Below are 17,366 nucleotides of genomic sequence, written 5' to 3'. Positions count from 1 at the left end.
GTATGGAACAGAGAATATTTCCTCATAGTCAAGTAACTCCCAAATCCTTTTGGAGATCTTTGACTTTAAAGGTCTTTATTAGAGATTATAATGACGCTTCTGTAGTTAAGAATAAGGGAATATGCTTTAAATAGGAGTATATGCTTGCAATGCATATACTTTGCAATGCAAACACACACATTTTATTTGCTGAGGTTTAGAAGGGAACACGTTCACATGCCTTGTTCTTTGTATATCTCATTGTGCTTTATGGTAAGAGAAGCTCCATAAATATTTGATAAATGATTAGAAAGTGAAGGAATGAAATGGCAACACGTTTATTAAGCATCGAGGCTTCAAATAGAAAATCAACATTGTTCCTACTATCAAGGAGCTCAAATTCTAATTTGGAAAGACAACATTTAAAGGAGGATTGAAGGAATGGTTGAGTACTTACTGATAGCTGTATTACTTTCAAGTGCAGATCAGCAGTTTAGCTTGTTTAATTTTATATTGATCATATATGATTAGGGTTCATATGGGATGACATTTCAGTTATCCAATTATGGTCAAATGAAAGAAGACTTTTATGAAATATCCAAAGCATGATCTTAAGGCCATAGAGGTCATCAATTTAGCAATGTTCAGAGCAATGTTTGGTGCCTGATAACTACTCAAAAGATGAAACTTACTATCTCCACAAAAAGAAAGGAGATAAAAGCTTCTTTATTTCCTTTGCTACAAAATCTTTATATTTCTTTTGTTATTGTTTGGTCATTTCCCCCCAATTGTGTCCAACTCTTTCTGTTGCCATTTAGGAATTTCTTAGCAAAAATACTGGAGTAGTTTGCCATTTTTTCCTTCACTCATTTCATAGATGAAGAAACTGAAGCAAAAGGGTGAAGTGACTTGCCTATGGTCACACAACTAGTTATGTTTCTGAGACTGGATTTGAACTCATGAAATTCAGTCTTCCTGATTCCAAGATGAAGTTCAATCTTTCTGATTCCAAGGCTTGTGCTCTATCTACTGTGCCACCTAACTGCCCCATAATTTATTTCTTAGGTCTATTTAATCTTATTTAAGTTCAGTGATTCTCTGCCTCTCAAAAGAAATGTCAGTCCTTGGATATTTAAAGCCCTTCACAGTCTTGAGTCCTATCTGTTCACAATATTTCATTTTCTCTCTATTTCCCAACTCTTTTCCTTTGTACATGCTGTTTCACAAGCCTGGCATTCCCCCTTCCATACTTTGACTTCTGGCATCTGAAGCTCCTTCAGCTCAATCTGACACAAAATCTTTTACAATTCTGCCTTCTTGTCCTTCTAGTTGATGATGCCCTTTTTTCTTCTACTCTACCTTACCCTGTAAATTTATATTTACTTACTCTATATACTTTGTCTCATTCAATATAAGTTTCTTAGAATAGGAGCTCTTTTTGTTTGTTTTGGTCTTTTTATCTTAGTACCTAGTACTGTGTGGTCACATATTACACACTTCAGTGCTTCTTGAATTGGAAAATGAAGGATCTACTGCACTGACATCTTTCAAGTAAGGTATTTTAAAAACCTTTCTTTTTGTTGTTCATTCTTTTCAGTCATGTCTGACTCTTCATCTTATCCTCTGCCATCACCTTCTTGTTTTGCTGTCAGTCTTTCCCAACACCGGGGTCTTTTACAGTGAGTCCTATCTTCTCATATGGCCTAAGTATTTAAACTACAGCTTTGGTATTTGACTTTCAAGTGAATAGTCTGAATTAATTTCAGTAAGCATGGATTGATTTGATCTCCTTGCTAAGTGACTCTTAAAAGTTTTCCCCAGCACTATAATTCAAAAGCATCAATTTTGGAACACTCAGCTTTCCTACTAGTCAACTCTTCCAACCATACATTGCTATTGGAAAAACCATAGCTTTGACTTCGTGAACCTTTGATGATACCCAATTGTCCCCAAAATCTCTCTTTATAGAGGCTTCTTAAATTTGACATTTTATAGCAACTTTGGGATTTGCTATTTTCATTCCAAGCACAGGACTTCTATGTATTAACTCAAGTATACACAGAGAGCCACAAAGAGAAAAGGTATATCAGTAGAGAAAAACTGATCTCAATGTTTCATTCAAATGAAATGGATTCTTTGGAATGCTGCATGTTTTTAAATATTTAAATTTATTAAAGAAAACACCAATTATGAGTGAATATTTGTTCTCCCATGAGCACTAGCTGGGTGGATCACAAGTCATTGTTCATCTGAGTAGAAAGGACTGATGACAAACGAGGTCTTTTTATAAAAATAGTACTTTGGGGGGATACCAGTGACCAAGCTAATGGAAGTGAGCCAATGCTACACAGTTTGCCTTTTTTTTTTTAAGAAAAAAAATTTTTTTTCTATTTCTCTTCTTTCGTTTCTTGTTTAAAACACTCACCCTGTCAATACTGTCCAGATGTCAGTTATCCTAGGGGAGAAAATGAAGTATTATAGCATGTAAAATTTCCAAACAACTTCTGAAGGAGAAACAACTTATGGTCAGTACCAATTTTTGGTTTCTTTTGGTATTTAAAAAAGTTAGTTGAAGTAGAACCACAGAAAAAAAAAGAAGGGGAAAAAGTTTTCTTTCTTTCCATAACCAAGTTTTTCCATATTCATTTTTCATGAAGTTACACAAAATTAAATGATCAAAGTAAGCTCTCTCTCTCTCTCTCTCTCTCTCTCTCTCTCTCTTTATATATATATATATAATTCCATTTGTCAAGTCTTGGATCATTAAGTATATCAAGCACTCATCATTTTTTCAAACCATAAAAACTCAACTCTTTTGAGTTATATAACTGAATATTTCTTCAGTATATCCCACCTGAAAGCATAACAGTAACTCCTCTCTACAAGAGGAAATAATGTTCTAATTGATGGATCAGGTTCCCATTTGCACTTATTGTCTTATGCATACAAAAATTACAGGCATATGGGAGTGTTTACTGACTGGTTGGTCAAGTCTTGTTCTTATTCAAAGATCAAATATTCTTAGGGAAAATTTAAGCATATTTTAATTTACTGTTGGTCATTAATAGCCTTAATTTATGTATAAGATACTACTGAAGATGATGAATCATTTGACTTTGGCAATAGAGATATTAAAAAGACACAAGATCCTAAATTTGCTAATTGATCTTCCCTCTTCAGGGTAGTTACCTTAAGTTTCTCATTCATTTTAGTTCTAGCTTCCACTCAGTTGACAAAATGGTTTTCCTGAAGTACAGGTCCTGATGTGTAAATCTGATTAGTCTGACTCATTAAACTCTAGCTAATCCTTCATCCCTTGTATCAAATCCAAAAACACTTGGGGAACTTTCTATCTTTCCAGGCTTCTTTTCAGTGTGTGGTTTAGTTACTTTTTAAGGCCTCTCTGATTCTTTGTGACCTTGTTTAGGGCTTTTCCTGTCAAAATAATTAGAGCAATTTGCCATTTCCTTCTTTAGTTCATTTTATAGTTGAGGAAACTGAGGCAAACAAGTTAAGTGACTTGCCCAGGGTTACATAGCTAATGTCTAACACTAACAGAGCTGGCATTATCAATTCTGTTATAAGGAGTTCTCTATAAGATCTGCATGGTCTATATCCCTTATTGGACCTACACTAAATGTTAGAAAACTTAATCTGACTGGAAAATCACCAAGTATTCTCTTTTTCTGATCTTTAAAATGATTGGTTTGTTTTAGGTGATTTCTAAGACCCATTTCCAGTCCATGATTTATGACCCAATACAAAGTTTATTCAACTCTGTTCCATGGAATCCTGGTTTTGTAGATGATTTGAATAGAGGATTCTATGCTTTAGCTCTTTTCCTACTAAAATATTAACCCAAATTATATTTCAAAATATTTGTTGCATATGGTAATGTTTACATATGAAAAGATTAAATTTTCTCCTTTAAAACTTTGAATATGTTCCCCTTTCCCCTCTACCAGCATTTATGAGTTATGACTATTATTACAAGGACAGATTAGTTTGAGAAATGCTAATCTTTGTTCATTTCAGCTTCATTCTGCTAAATTTAACAAATATGAGTTTTTAAACATGTTTTTTTTTAAATTTTATTCTAGTAACCTATTTTCACATTAGTTTTTCTGTGGTTACATGATTCATGTTATCTTCTTTCCTTCTCCCTTATTTTCTCTCCCCTCCCAGAGTTGACAAGCAATTCCACTGGATTATATATGTATTATCACTCAAAATCTATTTCCATATTATTCATTTTTGTAATAGAGTAAAACCAAAACCCCAAATCAGACCCAAATAAAGAAGTGATAAATCATGTATTTTTTTCCACATTTCTGCTCCAACAGTTCTTTCTCTAGATGTGGATAGCATTCTTTCTCATTGCTCCCTCAGAATTGTCCTTTGCTATTGCTATTATATTTAATCATCCCCAAATGTTTCAATGACCACATATAATGTTCTCCTGGTTCTGCTCATTTCACTCTGCCTCAGTTCATGTAGGTCTTTCTCGTTCTTTGCAAAAACATCCAGTTCAATATGTGAGCTTAATATATATCCAGATCTGTTAGATACTATGCACAATTCAAGATGAGTACATAATGGATCTCCTGCCCTCAAATCAGAGATGTTTTAGAAGGTATTTTTGCATTGGGTAAGAAGATATTAATGGTATCTAATTTTCCTTCTTATCCTATGATTCTAAGTAAATTAAAATATAGGTAGGAAGACAATGTTTACACATAAGTAACAACTAAAGGACTATATAAGTCAACATAAGAATGTAGTAGTTTAAGAGACAGATAACATTATTACCCTTGGACATTAAGGAAATATCAGTATGTTAAAAAATTGTCTGAAAAAGTATCATGGAAAAAGTAAGAATGCAGTTTAACCTTGAACTTCAGCTATTCCTCACAATACAAAATAATAACATAAAGTCTTCATTGGTGACATTTCCCAGTAACAAATTCATCTTACTATGATTTATACATCAAATATAATTAATATATATTATATACTTATAATATATATATAATAATTCAAGAAATTCCACAGATATTACAAATGATAAATAGCCTGGACCCACAATTGAACAGGAAAATGAAAACTCTAGATTGCCTTTGTGAAATTGAGCTCCTCTTTTAATGGCCAAAATTTTTTCCCAAAACCAAAACAAAACAAAACAGATTGATTTTATACTTCATCCTTCCATTGATAGTATATAGCTATCATGGAATGCCACAGTTTTCAAAGAATTGAAGTTGATCATCCAAAGGGAAGTGATAAAGCCTGTGGTGGGTACAAACAGGCTTTAGCATATTATAAACATGAAACTACCCCTACTCAAGAGAAATATTATAAATGATGTCACCAATGAATGAGTATGAATACAGGGGGAAATGGACAAGAGCAAAGGATAACCAATGGAATGTCCATTTACTCTATGCAATATCTAGAGAATTGGAAGGAGGCTTCCAGTATGTTGGATGGTACTGAATTTCTAGGAACATATGGACAAACATCACAAAGGAGAGAAAAGCATAGATGGATTATGATCTGCTTTGTTTGAAGGAATACTCACATTGATGGAATCACCATTTCATTGTAGTACTAGAATAAATATCCTTTTTAAACTAAAATTTGAATTTGGTGTCTTTTAAAATGAATAGATATTATTATAGGTAAGAGGAATATTGGTATAAGTATGATAATCTTTGGGTCTTTTACTCTTCTAGTAATAAGAACTCCTAATCAAAATTTTGCATGCTTTATTTTTGAGATTTAATTAAAATATTTTAGGATATTTTATGGGGAACAACATATTTTTAGCTTAATTGCTTTTCCCTAAAAGGAAAAAAAATATTCTTTATAATGATCACTCTGAGAAACTTCAAGTTCCTGAATATTATCTACAGTAGATATTAATGCAAGAAAGTGAACTTGGACATTTTGGAAATGGTGTCAACAAAGGGTGACATACAAAGGGTTTCTTGGAATGCTCCATTAACCAGAAAATTAAATTAACTAACACTCCTCATTCTCTGGGCATTTCTAGTTCATCGAAGCTTTACTACTGTACCCTGACTGGTTAAAATAGAAATGGATTTCAATATCAATTTTACCTTCTGGCAAGTACTTTTTTAACAGCCATATTATACTATGTATTGACACATGATGACAAGACCCCAAACTGAAATAAGCAGTGTTTTTAGTCATAAGGAGAGAGTGCTTTGGCAGAGTTATATGAAGAAGCCCAGTTACCCTTTTGCTCTAAGCTTAGTTCTCTCCAATGCCATCAGTCCCTTTCAACAAAACTAAAAGTCACTCAGTATCACACAGGGGAGCAAAGCATATGTTAAATGTTTTGGCTCTCCGTGACGATGTCTAAAAAAAGAAAAAGGTAGGGGGGAGTGTTTTCATCGTTAAACATTGAACAAAGCTTTCTAGGCTGTTTGTCAGAGAATCACAGGGAAGGAAATAAGCAGTGTGATAAAAATAATTTGCTAGTGAAATTATAGTGTTTTTACTCAAGATATCAGCAAAGCAAGAAAATCCCAAAGCAGCAGAATGGGGCCAGATGGCATATTATATTTATGCAATCCCTAGGCAGGAAATTGTGCTTGATTAAGAAGATGCTGCCCTTGATTTCCATTCAGCAGTTTTGAAGTGAGTTACAGAAAACTCATTCTGTTTTCATTCAGCCAAATTATCACTCATGCCATTGCCAAGCTCATAGGATGCGAATGTGAAGCTTTCATGATAGGGAAATCTCAAATACAAGGGGAAAAAAAAGCTTGGAGCCTGATCATTTGTCTGAATACTGTCTGAATTGCATTGCAATACTTAATTCCATTGTTGTAGGGTTTGGGGTTTTAGGATCTTTTTTTTTTCTTCTGGTAACCAAGCATGGAAGAAAAGCCCTATACCACGGTGACTAGCTAGGGCTTTGCAAGATATGGGTAGAACTAGAGAAAGAAAGAGGTTTTAGAGTTCAGCACCCCAGGGGGCTAATGTGTATAAAGCTACTGCTCAAAAGGACCATAGTTTAATCCTTGGGGCTGCCAGTCAGGATAATGATTAAAAATCACCCATCCAGAGAATTACTTCTGGATGTTGATATGCTAGGGTGGGGGGGGGGGGAACAGAGAAAAAGGGAGGGTTTGTATTTGGATGGGTGATGTTTTAGCACTTGATTTTCAAAGAGGGAGGGGGTCTTTGGCTGTCTATGTGGAAGAACAAAGCCTCTCTCTGTAAATGGCCCTCTCTCTCAGCCCTAATTTCACATCCCATCTCCTCATTCCTCAGGAGTGTGCTATACCACTATACATGTTCTGAGGAAAGACTAAGTTTGTGAAACTAAATATTAGGACCAGTTCATGGGAGGTTTTTGTTGTTGTTGTTGTTGTTGCTTTAACAAGACATACTTTGAAAGAATTTTTTAATTGAAATGGACTTTTTAGCCAGGCATTCCACAAAATCTATGTTGAACCTTTTTTATTAGCTCTTACACTGAGTATCCAAAATCTAAAATACTCTCAATTTATTCCAAACCAGTTTGGTGATAAAAAAAAAGTCATTCTTTATTAGGGTACCAGTTATATAGATGAACATAAAAAGCAAACAAAAAAACAAGAATAATTTTTGGTTAATTTAGATGTATATTGTATGTTTCTCCCAATTTGCTTAACTTTAACGTTTCCTAACATTCCTTTATTATTCATTTTGAAAGTAAATATAAGCCCATTTAAGTTAACTTAGAAAAAGGATGAACTCACTGCCTAGCATTAAACCACTTCTAGCACGAGACATTGAAGTTTCAAAGAGAACTAGATGTATTCTGTTATCTTTCCTCCCTCATAACTTTCAGCTCTCAAATCTCCTTTTTGGGATACTTCATACAGACATTTTATATTTTTATTGTCATGATAATCAGGATTTCGATTACTGAAAGATATCTGTCCATTAAGCTATCAGTGTCAACAAGCAGTCATTGTGAATCTGCTTCTCTGGATTCTCTAGAAGAAAAAGAAAGTCTTATAGGCAGACTACATGATACTGGAGATGGTGATGTGCTGGGTCCAAACATACCCATGCATAGAGTTCTTTGAAACAGACTTGTATGTTTATCAACTACAAAAGAATAAGATTTGCATTGCTTTGCTTTGATGAAATTTGGCTCATAAACAAATATAAAAATTGGCCAGATACTTCATCTTTGATACAGAAATTCCAACAAATATTTATTTACATGTATGAATATTCATTAGACTTGGATGTGTTCATACATACATTATATACTCCAAATCCAATGGCTCTTTTACTATTCTTGACTCCAATCGGCTATAGTCAATATTTTGTTTTCCTTCTTTTGCATATAAGAAGGCTTCCAAACACCAATGGCAAGATCTTTGAGGCATTGGGAGACTCTAATTTTTAATAGGTCTTCTTTCTCCCACAACCTTGAGTAGTGGATTCACTTTATTGTAACTTAAACCCCAGCCTTCCCCTCCTCAAATCCCCTTCACAGTCTGTAGCTCCACTTCCTCCAATTTCCTTCCTGAGGCTTCTACTTCCAAGGAAGGGAGAGCCAGGTGGATGGAAGCCAGGTGGGTCTGATTTTCTAAACTAGTTCTGTGACTGTTCTAATGTCTATATTCATTTCCTTCATGCTTCTCCTTTTAACCCTAACATGTAAAAGTGATTATTTTAAATTCTTGGTTAACATCTTAGGATCAAATAGTAAGTCAGGAAACTTTAAGTACTCTCTCTCTCTCTCTCTCCTTCTCTCAGTTTTCATTGCTAAAATAATTCCAATCTCAGAGTGTGCTATTTTCCAAATTTCCATCATTTTTTCTAACAGTGGAAATAAAATTATATTTTAATGTTCTTTAAAATGAAGTCTCACCACAAGGAGATTTTAGGGAAAGTATTTCCCTTGTTTAAGCATTAAACTTAAAACAAAGTCTTAGACTAAATTTTTAAAAATACTCTCTAAGCTTCTACTTGTTTGTTTGAAAGAGTGAAACCAAAATGAAGAAGGCTTTAAGTTTCATCAATTCCAAAAGAATCACTGTAGATTAAAACATTCATTTAAGAAAAGTAGCATGGAAGTATGTATAGAACTTTTAATAGAGGTCAGTTCTTAACACCAATAAATGGTAATACGATCACTTAATTAAATCTATATTCCATATTTAGGCTGAATATTGGAAGACTTAAGTGGTTGACACCAGTGAGGTAGTTCCTAGGAGATGCTGTTTTTATTTGGTTGATTGTTGGCAGAGGGTACTCCACTTCTTCTTTGATTGTTCTGACATCATAGCCAAAGGAGAGAATTCTATCCTTACCATTCTATGGACTTCTTTGACTATAACTAGTCTTCTCTCAGTCAATAAGAATTTATTAATTACCTACTCTATACCAGATATTATACTAAGTGCTGATGATACATATCATTATGTACAAACACACTGGATAAATTGGAGATGATTAATAAAGGCAAGGCACTAGAATCAAGGAAGAATAGGAATGTCTTCCTATGGAGATTGCATTTTTATTTGGGATTTGAAAGAAGCTTCAGCAATTTGAATGCTTATTCCCACCAGTCCACTATTTAATAAACTCTGTGTCCATGGTAATGGTGAAGGAAATAACATGTCAAGTGGTAGTAACCCATTTTGTGATCTTTATTAGAAGAGCAGCTAGCAGAAGTCTTTTTCACATAGGCATTCAGGTTCCCAGATCTATAGAGTAGGAGCATATGCAAGAAGACGGAAGGAATGTTGAATAACAGGAGTCTCCTGAAGAGAGTTGGACAATAAAAATAATGATGGGAGATTGAGTAAAGGGAAGCAGAGAAATGTTTCAGGGGTTTATGATTGCCTCCATGTGGGAGAAGGGAGAAAGGAAAGATTTTTAAGCACTTACCATGTGCCAGGTACTATGCTGTGCTAAACACTTCAGAAATATCTCATTTGAATCTCACAATGATTCTGGGAAGTACATACTATTATAAATCCCATTTCACAGTTGAGGAAACTAAGGCAAGAGTGATTTGCCAAAAGTCACACAGTACATGAGACCAGATTTAAACTCAAATCTTCCTAACTCTAGACACAACTTACTATCTTCTGCATGACCTAGCTGCCTATGAAGCAGATCATAATCTCTCTGCATAAAACAAGATGGTTTTCAAGAATAACCGGGGATGAAAACAATTAAATACCTCATGGCCAGTGCTCCAGCTATAAACCTTTCCCAACCTTAAATAGACCGGTCCTCCAATAACAGGCATAGACTCTACTGCTGAGATTATACTTATAGTCTTTTCTGCTTGGTTAGGGTCTGACCTGCTGGAAATTGTACTTTGTTGGAATATACTTTGAGAACTCGGGGTTACATCTCCCATGTTGAAGCCCTGGAAAGGTATATTAGTGAAGGAAATCTAGGCTAAATAGAAACCTGAAATTGCTATGACAAATTCTGGAGGGAGGGAAGAGAGATGATGTGTGCATAAGAAAAGAGATGGCAAAAATCTGAGGGGATATTTAAATTAATAATATAAGGAAGCAGAAAGACAAAATATATAGTAAGAACAGAAATAGGAGATGTAATTCCAAAATCTCAAATATATTCCAACAGTTCAGAATTTCAATTATTTCAACTTAAAAATAAGGGAGTGCTATATTTGCTTTAAGCTAAACTAGACATTTCAGATGATGTATTACGAAATACACTATTATACTTATTGCATGATAAGCCTTTGTATAGTTATATATCTATATCTATATACATATGTACACATGCATTTACACACATAGATGCCATCAACATTTATAATCTCAATAACCTTAGTATACTAGTGACTCAATGAGGGGTTGACAAAACTGGTCTAAGTGCTAGTCAGGTCCCATTGGTTGTGTAAATCAGGTTACACAAGAATCACATGACATATTTGGGAGTTTTTGGTGTGTCTCGGGTTTTTTAAAGTACATTAAAGTGAGCAACTATAAATAGAAATGTAATTTTCATTATTTAAAAAAGGAACTCCCCAAGAACTGAGTTCTAGGTTTGCTAAGTGCTTAATTAAATACAAAATCCTCTTATTCTGTCTAGCAATGACAACAAAGGAGGTAAGGGAGTTTCTTAAACAGTATCTTAAGCTGAAATTAGAGTAATTTAATATAATTTTAGTTTAACTTGTATAATTTTGTTATGCAAACTGCTTTTTTCAGATCAGCATAGTGTAATATTACTATCCCCAAATGAAAGATTTGTTACTGGCTAAAAAAGCATCGACACGATGACTTAGATACACAAACACTTCTTCCTGAATATCTGCAGAGAAGTATCATGGCCCCTTTTCTGTGCAGATACACATTTACAATACTATTCTCCATATCCTGTTTTCCTATATAAGTGCTGGCATCCTTTCTGCTACCAGTGTTCCCATCATTCTTTTCTTTCATGTAGCCAAACCAGAATTTGATGCTTTGCAATAACAATTTAGAACAAAAGAATGACTCCTCTTTCTGGGACCTAAAAAAAAAAAGGGAAAACTTCAGTCACTGAGTGCACAGCTCCAATGATCACAGAGGAATTTTAAAAGCATGCCCTTTATTATAGTTAACCAAGAGTTGGGGCCAGGGGTTAGTTTTTCCATTTTTTCATGATCAGAAAGAAGTAGTCTGAGTGTATTCTAAGCTAAAGGAGTTGGTGTCTGACTTTGAAGTCAAGAATAAAACTGTTTTCCTTTGAGAAAGAGAAATAATAATATTGGATAGTGTGTTTCACAATCTATTTGTACTATGGAGTCATGCACCATGCAGTGCAATTGTTACTGTGGTGAGTCAAAAGAATACTACACATTTTAGGGCTGAGTTGAGGCTTTGCTAGTCTCCAGACAACGTCGGCAAAATATACCAGTTTTACTATCAATTACGTATATTGAGCCAAGGTCTTCCAAGGTCTTAAAAGAAGGGAGAGGAAAGAAAGAAGAATCCAACAGTGCTGGAAGCTATGTAGCTTTATTTGGCTTCTATACTCTTACTTGGTAAGCTAGACCAGAAAAAAAATCCCAGGTATCAGAAATCTCCTTCTGGTCATCAAACACGTGGCCACATGTTTTTTAGCTCAGTGAATGTGGATTGCTTATGACAGGTTGCTAATTTCCAGATAAAATGTATGAAGTATTTAAAGAATGCTACTTTCAAAAGGGCCCTTCATATTCATGTTTTTACGCTGGTAGAGAACCTAGAAGAGTTCTTGCATTGGCTAAGCAGCAATGAAAGATGAGAATGAAAAATGTCACATAACATCAGGATACAGAAATATTGAAAAAGAAAATCAGGTTTAGGTCCTGTGGCTCTGTCACTTGGAGGAACACTTATTCAGTGATGGAAATGGGGTGGGATGCTCAGGGGAATCTGGTGCTAACACCTCTGAGGCCACAAATGATTTAACAGAAATCTGTGTAGGCTCATGGATTTAGAGCAGGAAGGGACCCTAATGAGCATCTAGTGATAAACTCTACACACTCTTCCTCTCTTGGCAGTCAAATCATCAACTAAAAATGTTTTCAAGTGAGGCAATGGAGGAAGAAAATGAACTGAACATTTATTAAGCACCTACTTCATGCCAGATACCATGCCAAGTGTGTTTAACAAATATGTCATATGATCCTCACAACAACGTTGTGAGGCAGATGCTATTATTGCTCCCCTTTAAGGAAACTGAGATACACAGAAGTTAAGTGACAATTAGGCAGTGCTGTCTAAATTTCTACTAATGAAGCTTCGATTAGTGGCAGTGTTTTTGGTGGGAAATTTATCTTTATCATTGTAGTTTCCATTAAATTTTAAATGAAGTCTTATTTCTCAAATAAATTATACTAGCATTAGTGAGAAGTAATTGTGGTTCTCCCAAAATGATTAATTAGCATATATGAGCTAACAGATTATGAAAGCCAGAAATGTAGTTGATAAAATATCTATAAACTCATAAATTGGGGTTGGGTTGATGTTTTTATTTTACAAATCTGGCATTTCTCTAGTCTCCTTTCCCCAGTGCAATGCCAAAATGCAGATCTACTTAATCTGGAATGCCCAGTAGATGTATTGGCAATTTAAATGGCTCATAATAAAAATAGTGCTTGGAGATCTCTCGATGAAAGGCACTTCATAATCACTACATGTTAATGTATATGCCTTTTTGAGTCCCGCTTTTTTTTTTCCCAAGGAAGTTTTACATATGGGAAATTAATCACTCAGTTTGTTTGTTGCTAAAAGAATGAAATGCAAGCTCACTTGTAGGCCACAGAGCCAAGGAAATGTATGTTTTCATCTTGATGTCCAAACATCTGAAGTGTGTTTTACTGGGCAGTGTTGTGATGGCATGAAAGAAAGCATTGCAACATGAAATCCGGAGAACACAAGGAAGCAATTCTTTCCTGCTGTTTCCACTTTAACAAGAATTTTTTTTTAACACCTTTGGTGGAGTCCAAATGTCTGGTGCCTACACTGAATCGCTCAGGTTTATGTTCAGCTTTCTTTTAGAACACTTTCCTGGTGATTAGATTGCTTGCAATGTCTTGTCTTGCATAGAGATAACCCACATCCTTGGGGGAAAAAACTGCATTTTGCACCAAATCTCTGCATTTCATAAATGTGCTACAGCATTCACTTCCTCTTGGAAAAAAATAAAAAACAAACCTTTTTCTTATTCTTAAAGGTTGCTTCTTTTCTCTCCTTTCTCAGAAACTCAAGCCTCAACTTTGGAGTTCCCATTACTTTTCCACCCCTTTTTTGATATATAATGTTGCCAGGAAGATGAGCTAAAATTTGACCTTGGATTTTGGAAAGGTGGTGAGAGAACAGCAATCAATTCACTGCTTTAGTTTCTTTATTAGATGGACAGTTGTCCTCTGAGGAGCTGAGTGTTAATCCAGCTGTTGACTTCTTATGGCGGGTTTAATTCAAAGGTAACTTTTAGAGAGAATTCCCAAAGGAACAACCAAAGCATATATATGGTAGCATTCATTTTCATTTGCCCTGAATGACCCCTAATCAGGCAGCAGAGAAAGTGTTCCTCTGTTCACCTTAGGTAGCAGATTTTGTCAGCTCTGGGCATTCTCCTGTTACAGGCATAGGGATGTTCTTGTTCGTTACTCAGCTTCGGCTTAATTACACAGCAGGCTGAGCTCCTGTTCCTTCAAGCACCCGGCAGCAGAGTTCAAAGTCCCTCTTACCAGTCGTCATTGCCAGATAAGGCATAGGGATGCTCTGCCAAAGTTCCTGGCCCATATCTTTTTCCCCCTTCTCAGTTTTGGGTGAAGGTCGAGAGAGAAAGGAGATAATCCATAGCAGGGGTCAGTGGAAAAGGCAATGGGAATGCTGAGGGATTTTTAATTCTTAATCTCTGGCGGAGGTGATTAGGTGGAGCTGGCTTTCCTGGAATTGTAGGGCAGATTTTCCTGTTGTGTTTCAGTGTTGACTGTCTCACAGTTACAGACACAGGGCTGCCCCAGGATTACTAGGATCACAGGCGTTACTACCATCTGGTGCCTTTGGCCTGTCACTGTCTTTTGAGTGGGTCTCCGTGGTCTCTCTACAGCAATGTTTCATCAAAAAGAACCAGGTCGGAACCCATCGGTGCGTATTTGAGTTGGTATTTTTGTAAGTCTCTAAATGTTGAAGTAAACCTAAGAAGGCAGCATTTTAAATGTTTTCTGTTGTTTTGCTCAGGCTTGTAAAGGGAACAGACTGTCTTTCTGAAGGTGATTATAATAAGTTTCCTTCGTGATTTGGCATCTCTAGTACAATGGAGTTGTTTCTAAAGGAAATGATGTTGCATTATTTTTACATTTCCAGATGTATACTTTTTGCTTGTCTTAGAAGAACATAAAATGAATCCCAAAGGGAGTACATCTGATCATTAGATTCTGTTTAATCATTTTGGATGCTTATGCTTCAATATAAGGCAACAAACCCTACAATATGTGACCTTCCTTTTTTCTTCAATGAGACAATTGTGTTTGTGCCCCCATAAGACATCGTTTTTACTTTCCAATGTTTTATGTTAAATTTTCATTCATTGATCATTCAAATTACATTGTTAGCAGGTATGGGATCCTTTTGAAGGACATACTAGAGTCATTCTGAGAGGGCAAATATTTTATGCACAATGTGCTTGAGGTGGAAGAAAGAAAGCTGTACAATCTGTTCCTTTCAATTTGCACATCTTTACCAAATGTGTGTTTTGTGAAATTAGATGTCTGCATGTCTTTAAGTTTAGTAGCTTACATTCTGAATTGTGCAGTTTAAAAATTTCGATTTAAGCAGTCCTTAGACTGCAATTTAAGTGACAAGTCAAACGATTTAATTATTAGCTAAATATCTGTGTATGTTCCTGGACTGTGATTTTGTTATATAAGAAGGGCTTATTGAGTAAAACTCCCTCTACCAATGCTGGTTACACCTTCACTTAATGTTAGACAGTAGCCTTATCAAGTTGCCTAGAGCACTGTGGTTTAGTCAGCCAGACTTGACCAAGTGGGGCTTGAATTAATGTCATCCTGACTCCAAGGCTAGCTCTCTAGCCATCATTTTGAAATGCTTTTTCTCTAATGCATCTTGGGGCATTAGAACTCTTTAGCTTCTGATCATTCCGTTTGTTGGTTTCAATTACCAGCTCTGAAAATGAATCTCTAAACTTTAGGTGCATTGTAGAAATTTTCTGAGGAATCATTTTCTCAGCCATTTGCTGAAACCTAAAATAAATTGATAACTATTTCATAGTTTCTAATGTAATAAGTTGTCAGACATTGAAGTTGAGTCATAGTAACCCTTTGAATAACATAGATGGTTAATGGTTTTTTTCATCTTTTTAATTTCTATAGAGTAAATCATTTCTTCTATTTCTGTAAAAACATTTATTTACTTGATCTTTTGACTATTGTGTAATTTGCACTCAAAAATAAACTTGCATTAGTCTCTGCCTACATAATGTCATTAAAAATCAAGCAAATTGATCTTCCCTTTCATTTTCTTCTTCTGTTGAACATTCACTGGCTTATCTGTTCCCCTATTAGGCAGGAGCAATACCCTTTAAAGTGGCATTTTAGGTATTGTTCAGGTTTTGATTTAACCCAAGATTAAACATTGTAATAGCAGGCTCTGCAATTGCTCACTTGTTTGTGTTATGGTTGGTTTTCAAAAAGAATAAATCTGTAGAAAATTCAGAAGAGATGCTTCAGAAGAGTCCTGTGTGTGTGTGTGTGTGTGTGTGTGTGTGTGTGTGTGTGTGTGTGTGTGTGTGTTTTACTGGATATCTGCTATTTCATATTTTCCCACCTAGGATGCAAAGGAAAGACACATGACTTTTTGAGATGAGAAATTCAGTAGATTCCATCTCATATCTTGAACCTTGAAAGCAAGTAGCTAGCACACAGCTTTATAAACCCCTTTCTCTGCCAGCCACACCCCTATTTAGAAAGAGAAGGTCAAGAGCTTTCTCTTGTTCCTGAAAGATGAGTATTTATTAAATCAGGATGGGAAGGGAGTTCCAAAGACCAGAGCGGGACAAAAATATTCCACCCACCATTTCTCTACTATGCACAATCACACCTCAGGAAATTGAAACGGAATGCCTATTTTATTAATAAATTAACCCTCAGTTATCCATCCAAACAGAATACAATAATATGAATAATCTGAACTTTAATGAATTCGCCTAATTGTGTGCTTGGATTAATTTAGAAATTTATCATTCTCATGTTAGTAAATGTATTCCCTTCTATTAAAGTGCTTTTGATGCTAAATGGTTGCTTACATTGGTAAATATATTGGTAGAGTTATAGGAGGTACCAAAAGAATAGTATTTCTGATAACATTTTTAGAACTTTTTCAAGTATTTTTCTTTAAGAAACATTCTCAATATTTGGGTTGGTAACCTATCAGGTTTTTAGTCTTTTTGTGGTTTTTGTAATCTTTTGCTACAGCTAATTTATACTCAGATTTTCTTTCTTTTTTTTTTTAAGCATATGGTGGCTAAAAGTAGAAGCTAAAGGCTTTAGGAGTAAGCTGGGTATTGGGGAAGTCTCCATAGGATTAGCTATAGGCAACTTTAATACAGATGATATCCTTATCAAGGATAACCACTTATATTTTCTTACAGCTTTTACAGTAACAAAACACCTTTTTCATGTATTACCTCATTTTGAACTTCTCAGTAATATTGTGTGAATGTTTTTAAATCCCATATTTTAGATAAAGAAAATAAGGCTCTCAAAAGTTACATGATATTTCCTGGCCTTCTGTCACCAAGTCTAATGCCTTTTGTACAACACCTGCTATATTGATCAGTTTTCACTATGATATCTAAAGTTTGGGCTA

The 17,366-nt window shown here is 35.1% G+C and overlaps 1 protein-coding gene across 6 annotated transcripts in view; it reads left to right on the top strand.

Annotated features, from left to right (window-relative positions):
* MID1 (midline 1) overlaps window positions 1-17,366 on the top strand; it is a 453,084-nt gene that overhangs the window by 284,392 nt on the left and 151,326 nt on the right. The window contains exon 1 of one of the 6 annotated variants that reach the window (XM_001365183.5): window positions 14,300-14,624. The exons of the other annotated variants lie outside the window; for them this stretch is intronic. The gene's annotated coding sequence lies outside the window, so the exon portion shown is untranslated. Of the gene's footprint in view, window positions 1-14,299; window positions 14,625-17,366 lie in introns of those variants that run through there. 6 annotated transcript variants of the gene reach the window in all.

This window comes from Monodelphis domestica, chromosome 8 (genome assembly GCF_027887165.1).
Source record: "Monodelphis domestica isolate mMonDom1 chromosome 8, mMonDom1.pri, whole genome shotgun sequence".
Lineage (NCBI taxonomy): Eukaryota > Metazoa > Chordata > Mammalia > Didelphimorphia > Didelphidae > Monodelphis > Monodelphis domestica.
This window is presented reverse-complemented; position numbering and strand designations above follow the sequence as displayed.